Here is a 7,509-nt window from a genome sequence, read left to right as displayed (position 1 = left end):
CACTTCGTCCTTCGTCCTCTTTTGCATATCTCAAGGATAAGAGCTCGTCTGGTCAACTAACACCATTTACTAATCCACTGCTTTCTATCCTGGACATTTTCATGTTTTCGTAGAATTTAAATCTTGCAATCACCGAGCTCTATCCGCATGGCATTCAATAAAAAAAAGCTTCCTTAGTCAAGGCGTGTTTAATCAGTAGAATCCTCTTACGCAAAAGACTCGACTTACAAGAGTTTTTCAAGTTAAGTTCCATTATCCAAAGCTGCTGTGTGGCATAGTTTTGAAGAAATAAAAAGTTTACTTTCGTCATTGTTTATTTAGACTCGAATTAAAGTCGAATGCATTCATTGACCTTTGACATTTTTGTTCACACCCTCGTTTCATTGTTTAAAATCGAGTTTTCTAGCACCTGGCGTGTCTGCGTTGAATTTTTGTATTCCATTTTTATAAAGAATAAAACTGATGTGGAGCTCGAACGATTTTGGTCAGAAATAATTGAGGTCCAACATTCTTTCATTCCATATAATCACTGTCTATGGAATTATATAGGTCAGATTATTCAAGTATTTATGTACCCTGTCATGGATAATTGTACACCCGCATTACGAGTCGCCTTGTTGACTCTTTTCGGTTGTGTTCGACGTCAGCGTGGATTCAGTAAATATTACAGAAGCACGTCCTCGTTGCGTAGTTTCGTTTCAACGCTACACAAAACGTCCAAAGTCGTGGATAACATGGATTTTGAAAAAAAACCCGGTTGCAAATGGGTTTTCCCTGAGGCCCTTATGGACTTATCTTTAAACACGACACACGCTGCTAGGGAAGTCGATGAATATTTTTTTTCTACGACGATTGCTTCATGTGATTATTAAACAACCATGTTGCTGAAGAACGATTAATTATGTGGGTAGGATTTTGTATTTGTGGATAATTTTGCTTCACTAGATTTTACATTTTTCATGTCATCACGATGAAAAAATGATCCTTGAATTCTTCGTAATGCAAAATGGGGAAATTAATACTCCCGAGTGAATTTGGTAGTAGAAACAGAATTTTTCCATTCGTTGCTATAAATGTTTTAATAATCGAGAAAAAATATTGAAAATCTTAATGAAATCAAGCTAATTTGCCAATGCTGAGATAAGCCAAAGGCAATCTTATCAACGAAGTCAGAAGAGCAAGCCTGGTTACACAGAAGCATACCATTCTAGCCTGATGGTTAAAGCAAATTACGGTTCCCCCACAGTGACGAAGACTTCATTCCATCCCTTCCGCTCCAGAATCACCCTGGACGTTCTAATGAAAATTTGTCGCCGCCTACTGTGCAACAAAGTTTTCTGTTTTCTACCCTCCAATCTACGCTACTCCATAAATATACTTAAAATACAATTTTCTCGCAGGTCGAATAGTCTGACACTGGTTTTTGCGACGATTTTCCACGCTGCAACGATCTAATGAAGTAATGGAACAAAAAAAAGTTGCTCTTGAGAAATTAACATTTTATGGTGTCCAAAAATGAATCACAATAAATCGGTGAAATAGCAATAAAGTTTAATTTTTTTTTTTTTTAATTTGGAACAACGTAAATCTACTGATTAATTCGTAAACGTAAGGAAAGTGTTCCCAGTGTTAATGTTTCATATTTGGGTTGTGATTTAACGTCGGATATTCCAGTTTCATAGTTGCTAATTTATCAAAATTATCTTTCATATCGACGATAAAAAAGAGGGAGACGCACGTATAAATAGTGGTCGAGAGTATCTGTGCGAGGTTAAATAAAAAGGGTGCTGGAACGTTAACAGTGCAATAGAGCCCGAGGATATATTTTCCTTTCCTCGTTTGCGCATGTGCAAACAACCTTGCCTTGCGGGAAAATCCTTCCGGGCTTTTCGCTCCATTATTTCCTATGAGTTGTAGGGTGCAAAAGTTAATGACCCAGTAAATAAGAATCGTTAAACTCTCCCGGGGAAACAAGAGGCAAATGTATACGTGCATCTGCCACAAAAGCTGCTGCTGGAATTGCTCTCGTTCAACTTCTTCGAGTAGCGTATACGAAAATAAATTTCCGGAGCGGAAATGAATTATTTTGGGGAATTCGTGAGGAGTGAAATTTATAAAACTACCATCGGTGCGATCGACTCTCAGCGAATGTAATTTCGTTATTATTCGCTTTTCACTTAAACTGATAAAACTTCCAGAATTGTAATTATGTGTAATAGAATCGTCGAATGTGAAGAAGTAATCTCTGCTCTCAAGTGTCCGCGGTCTCGCTCATTTCCTCCCTTACGATTTCTCGATGATGGAAAAACTTTGTACACTCCAGCCATATTAACTTCCGATAATTATTCACTTCATTCGCTCATGGTAAATAAATTTTTAATGAGCTGAGGTACGAAGCTTGATGAGCAAAGTTCGAGAATCTCCCGAAGCGGTTTTACGAGACATTCCCTTAATATCTTTTTGTATCATCTCCAGCAATTTTCGAGCTCGTTGGTTAACGATTTTTTTCGAAATAAATCGATGGGAAGAAAATCACTCTTCAGCTCCGTTGAGCCGAAATTTGACTGCATCAATTTTGATATTTTGCAGTGAAGATTTCTTCAGTCAAGTGTGTTATTGATCAGAGCAAAATGTTATAACGAGATTATAATTGCAATGCCTTTCAATTACGAAGACATGACATCCGGCAACTAATTTCCATCGGGATATGATTGCGGCTATTGATATCGTCGTGTTTTGTCATCGGATTTTCATTCCTGCCTGTTATTGCCACACCGCACCCTCGAAATATGGAATGCCCTTTAATTGTATTGAGAATGAATCACATCTTTTTTCATCGGTTAAGGTAGTTCATGCGCGAAACGATTTTCTTAAGAAAGTCTTGATACACACAGAGTTTAAATGGTTAGTCGACTGACACGCATATCAAATTTTAAATATGAAATAAAAATACACATGGTTATGGAGACTTTGCGTAAAAAGTCGTTCCATTTTACGAATGAACGCTTCTTACGAAGTTTATGAAAAAGTACAAAATAACAATGAAGCATCTATAATAACAATGAAGGTTTGGGAAATTGGTAATGAGCATGCACTCCTGTAACCTCACATTTGCTTATTTCGGCATTTTGTTTCTTTTTGGTTTGACCCATTCCTGTCATAGCCTTCTGTCTTTTTATCAATACTTTTTTACTCGTGCATTTCCTTTTGTGTTTTCCCTTTGCCCTCTCTAAAGCGATTTTTTTCATAAAAAACTGTGGTATATTTTAGCCGAGGACGAATGAAATTTCTGGTTCAGTCAGTGATGGATCCCCGCTCAATTAATGGCTTGGAATTCCATTCGCCAAAAAGTAAGTTGAAAAAATGTATTTATAATTCCGATTTAATAACCCTGACATTAATTTAAAGTGATTATATCTTTAATTAGGGAGTAAAAATCGATCCAATTTAGACATCGATAAAATACGATCCTTCAGACACGATCTACCTTAACAAATGGCTAGAGAATGCATTTTAATACACAAAAGCCTGTTCGATCACTTTGGCTTACCACCAGCGTTTTTTCTGCACTGTCAAATTCGAGAATAATTGATAAAAGGAGCGCATGAGAGATTTCAACGTTGAAAAAATAATTTTTTTATAACGATCCATAGCTCTCGGATGTTGAGTCAAAAGTTTCATGGTGTCTCTTACACGAGAACATAGCCTCGGGCGACGGATCGTAATAATACGAAAGGGTGCGTTCCGGAGACTCGAAAAGTTATAGCGGAAGCAGCGCTGAACATTTACATTTGTATGATTTGCCTTGAGCCCTTTTGAGCAGGCCCAATAAGTTTGATGCATTAACGAGAAAGAATAATTACACGACAAACCTAACGACTGAGGAAATAGAGGATCGTAGAACTCGCAGTACGAAAAAATTTCTAAAAAGAACAACCGTGCAGGCAAACAGTACGGATAGAGAATGGCGAATGCAGAGAACAGCGTGGAACGTTGTTTTCGAACGCGTGGCCTCGAGCTCTTTTTCCGAAGGGATTGCGCCCACCCAATTAATCCTGAAACAAAAACAACCCTATGGAAACGAACGGAGAAACAAATAGAAAATCGAATCGGTACAGAGACTGAGAGTAGTAAAAAAATAACATGAAAATGGCAAGTTTGAGAGAACTGATGGAAAATGGCCAAAACAGTGGTCGATGGTTATACTCGTACCAGTTGCCTCGAGCCCTCGCTTTGTGGGGAGAGCGCACATGCGCTCGATGAATTTCATCCCCAGCGGCTTTTCACCTGCCTCTAGTGTAAGGTAAAAGTACACGAAAACATCGGAAAAACGGTATTCCAGTTTGCGCTTTATTTGCTTCCTCAGGACGGGTCGAGAGAGCAAGGTTTGTTTGACACATATAGGATTGCGCGCGCGCCCGCTCTACCTCGGGATTTGAAGCGTTTTAACCGGTGGCAAGCTGAGTTTGCTTCAGTTCGCGTCGCGCTTTCGTGATCGTCGCAGCAGCCTCAAAATCGCAATATTCTATAATAACTCGGACCGATATTTCATCCGAAACAGATCACAGTTGTAGAAACTTCACGTCAAACATCGCATGCCTCCACGTGGGAGCATCTTCATACAAGTAAGTGAATTCGGAACGCGAACGTGGAGCGGAGCACGGGCGTGGATCACGGTCTTCGGCATTTGATTGGAGGATTTTTATTCGAGCCAATATTCCAATTTTTCGATACTTTGTTTCGTCGAATCGAGTCATTTCGAATTCTGCATTGTTTTTTTTTTTTAAATTTACAACTTGTTAAATAGTCGAAATTAATTTTGCAAAATGTGGAAATTTGGTTGACTGGAAAGCTGTGAGTATCTAATGAAATTAATAGGGTTTGAAATTTAAACTCCTGATGCCAACGATAAATTTCCGTTACACCGAAATAACAAACTTCCCTTCCCAAGTGAAGGCGCTGGCACGAATAATGAAAATTTTCAGTTGTATATACAAATAGAGAAATATTCGTTTTAAGGTATTGAATTTTAAGGTCTTATCAGAAATATATATTTACATCGAAACCTTCAAGGCCTTGTGTATTTTCAAATATCTACTTTGTTCGGTTCGGTGAACGCGGCAGCGTTGCCTCGTAATCACAAATGTTCCGCGTATCACAAGAGCCACGTGCTGCCAGGTTTTTTCCTCGTTCAATTTCCTACAGGTTTTTTCAAAAATATTCGATTCTCACGAAGTTTAACATCAAATCGTTCTGTAAAACTTTTGCACCTGAATAAACTTAGCACTGAATTTTCTACTCACCTCCTTCCATATTGAATATTAACGTCGCTCCAAAAACTCTGATTTTCATATTTTTCGGATAAAAACAGAACGAAATTCACAGCGCAAAAAATTTATGAGTAAAGCGATATTTTAAAAACACAATTCTGTGGCAATGAAATCGCAAATTAATTCAAACGAAAATATTTCCAACTTCACACCTGTGAAGCGTTGCTACGATTTTTCCACACTTTCGGGTGTTTAAGTCACTATTTTTACCTTGACACAGGCCCATCCATCGTTTCTTGATCGTAAATTCGATTGCTCGTCAAACAAAAAAGTCCAAAACTTTAAGAGGAAAATATCGAGTCGGAACGAATCCGAAATGAGATTTGTGCAAAACTCTCATTTTTTTCATTCATCCAAGCACTAAAATCATGAATAGTTTTCGACGATTTAGCTCCATCAGTGAATGAATTCCGTTCAGTTGAACATCAATTGTAACGCGAATTAGTAAATCAATTAAGTAAAATTGTTCATTTCGTTGAATCCTTCGTACCATGCACAAACACATTTCGGTATAACAGTTGTTCGAGGGTCTCGGACAAAAACAAACAAGAAAATCGACAGTAGCTCCGCATGCTTTACCCCGGGATAATTGAAAAGGTCTTAACGCTACTCGCGTGACAATCTCGTAATTGGATGGCAAGCGTGGCTAACATCAATTTCATTACCACACTGGGACACCAAACCTCGATTCTCTCGAGGCTCCATTCTTCCATTTATTTATACACTCGTGAAGTGAGTTACACATGAGAAATTTCATATCAAATTGACCCACAGCTCACTCTTACGAGACGAGCTCCATTATTTTCCATCGGAGCATTCATTTTATAAACAATATTTAGAACATCCGTAATCCTCATGGGATAAGAAATTTTTCATGTCATTCTAAAATCGAGTCAGTAAAGTTGTTTATTTCCATAGTGTGTGTGTGCAATTTTTCTTTTCTTTTATATTCGTCGACCATTTTCCGAGCCTGTGCTACCCCGTAGCACAGTTTTGGTGGTGGAAGAATTTTTTTTGTAGATGGAATTGCGCGTATTTACATGCACGAAAAAAATTTAGCAAGCGAGTGAGTTTTGCAACGCGTCGAAGAGCTAAAAATATTCATGAGAATCCATGAAAACGAGGATCCCTCGGAACGATATTTTTTGTTAACGGTACGGAAAAAATCCTTTTGCCACGATCCGCGATGGAGGGACCGTGGGGTTTTGTTCGCGCAGCAACAGCAGCAGCAGTTTCGAAGGACCCTGGCCATTACACGCGATGTGATTGTATCGAATGATTTTTTTATTCATTCATTTGAAAATCCTTTTCAACCGGGATCCTTTGGGTTTTATGAAGCGGTAGTGCGAATCCAGCTCGTTGAGAGTCCTTTTCATCCCCGACATTTTATACTCGTAGCTCATGAATAGGAGAAGTGGCGTCACTATACTTCTACGTGTCTGTCACACGTGCGGGTTTTATAATGCGGAGGAGAAGTGCGAGGCGAATCTTCCGCATCCCCGTGAAGCTATCTGCTCCCTTTTCCGCCTCCATTACTCTCGTTTCTAGTCTCTTTCGACGTGGTAAGTAGATCCGGGCTCGTATGCGTGCGCGCGCGCGCGTGTGTGTGTGTGTGTATGTGTGTGTAACTTTATGATTGGAAAAACGTGAGGTCACGGATAAGGAGACCAACTTTTTCCATTAGCTCTGCACGCTGAGAGTTCCTTTTCCTCGTGTACTCGTCGTTGTTGGCTCCTACGTAGCGTTTCATCTCCCCTTTCTCTCCCTCTCTCTCTCGCTCTCTCTCTCTCTCTCTCTCTCTCTCTCTCTCTCTCTCTCTCTCTCTCTCTCTCTCTCTCTCTCTCTCTCTCTCTCTCTCTCTCTCTCTCTCTCTCTCTCTCTCTCTCTCTCTCTCTCTCTCTCTCGGGCTCTTGGTCCTTCGCTTTCAATATATCGGTGTTGCGAAGCTGGCGCCAATTCGGACCATCGCTTTTACTTTCACTATTTTTCCTCTGCTGGAAGAAATTGATGTTACGAGGAAAAAACAATGATCCGTTCGATTCGACGCTCATAGAAGCTTTTTCGTTACACAAATTGATTTAAGCCCTTATATACACTTTTGTGTACACCCAAACAAGCCCAAATAATGTTTATTGGAAAACTGTGAACGACGTCGATTAGTACATATGTTCATGTACTT

At 39.3% G+C, this 7,509-nt stretch overlaps 1 protein-coding gene across 1 annotated transcript in view; it reads left to right on the top strand.

Moving 5' to 3' along the window:
* The first annotated feature begins 4,480 nt into the window (after positions 1–4,480).
* The window catches only part of superdeath (Suppressor of ER stress-induced death), a 34,689-nt gene continuing 31,660 nt past the window's right edge, over positions 4,481–7,509 (top strand). Inside the window, exon 1 of the mRNA XM_043433891.1 lies at positions 4,481–4,625. The gene's annotated coding sequence lies outside the window, so the exon portion shown is untranslated. The remainder of the gene's footprint in view (positions 4,626–7,509) is intronic.

Source organism: Venturia canescens, chromosome 1 (assembly GCF_019457755.1).
Source record: "Venturia canescens isolate UGA chromosome 1, ASM1945775v1, whole genome shotgun sequence".
NCBI lineage: Eukaryota > Metazoa > Arthropoda > Insecta > Hymenoptera > Ichneumonidae > Venturia > Venturia canescens.
Note: the sequence above shows the minus strand (reverse complement) of the source record. Positions and strands in the feature narration are given on the sequence as shown.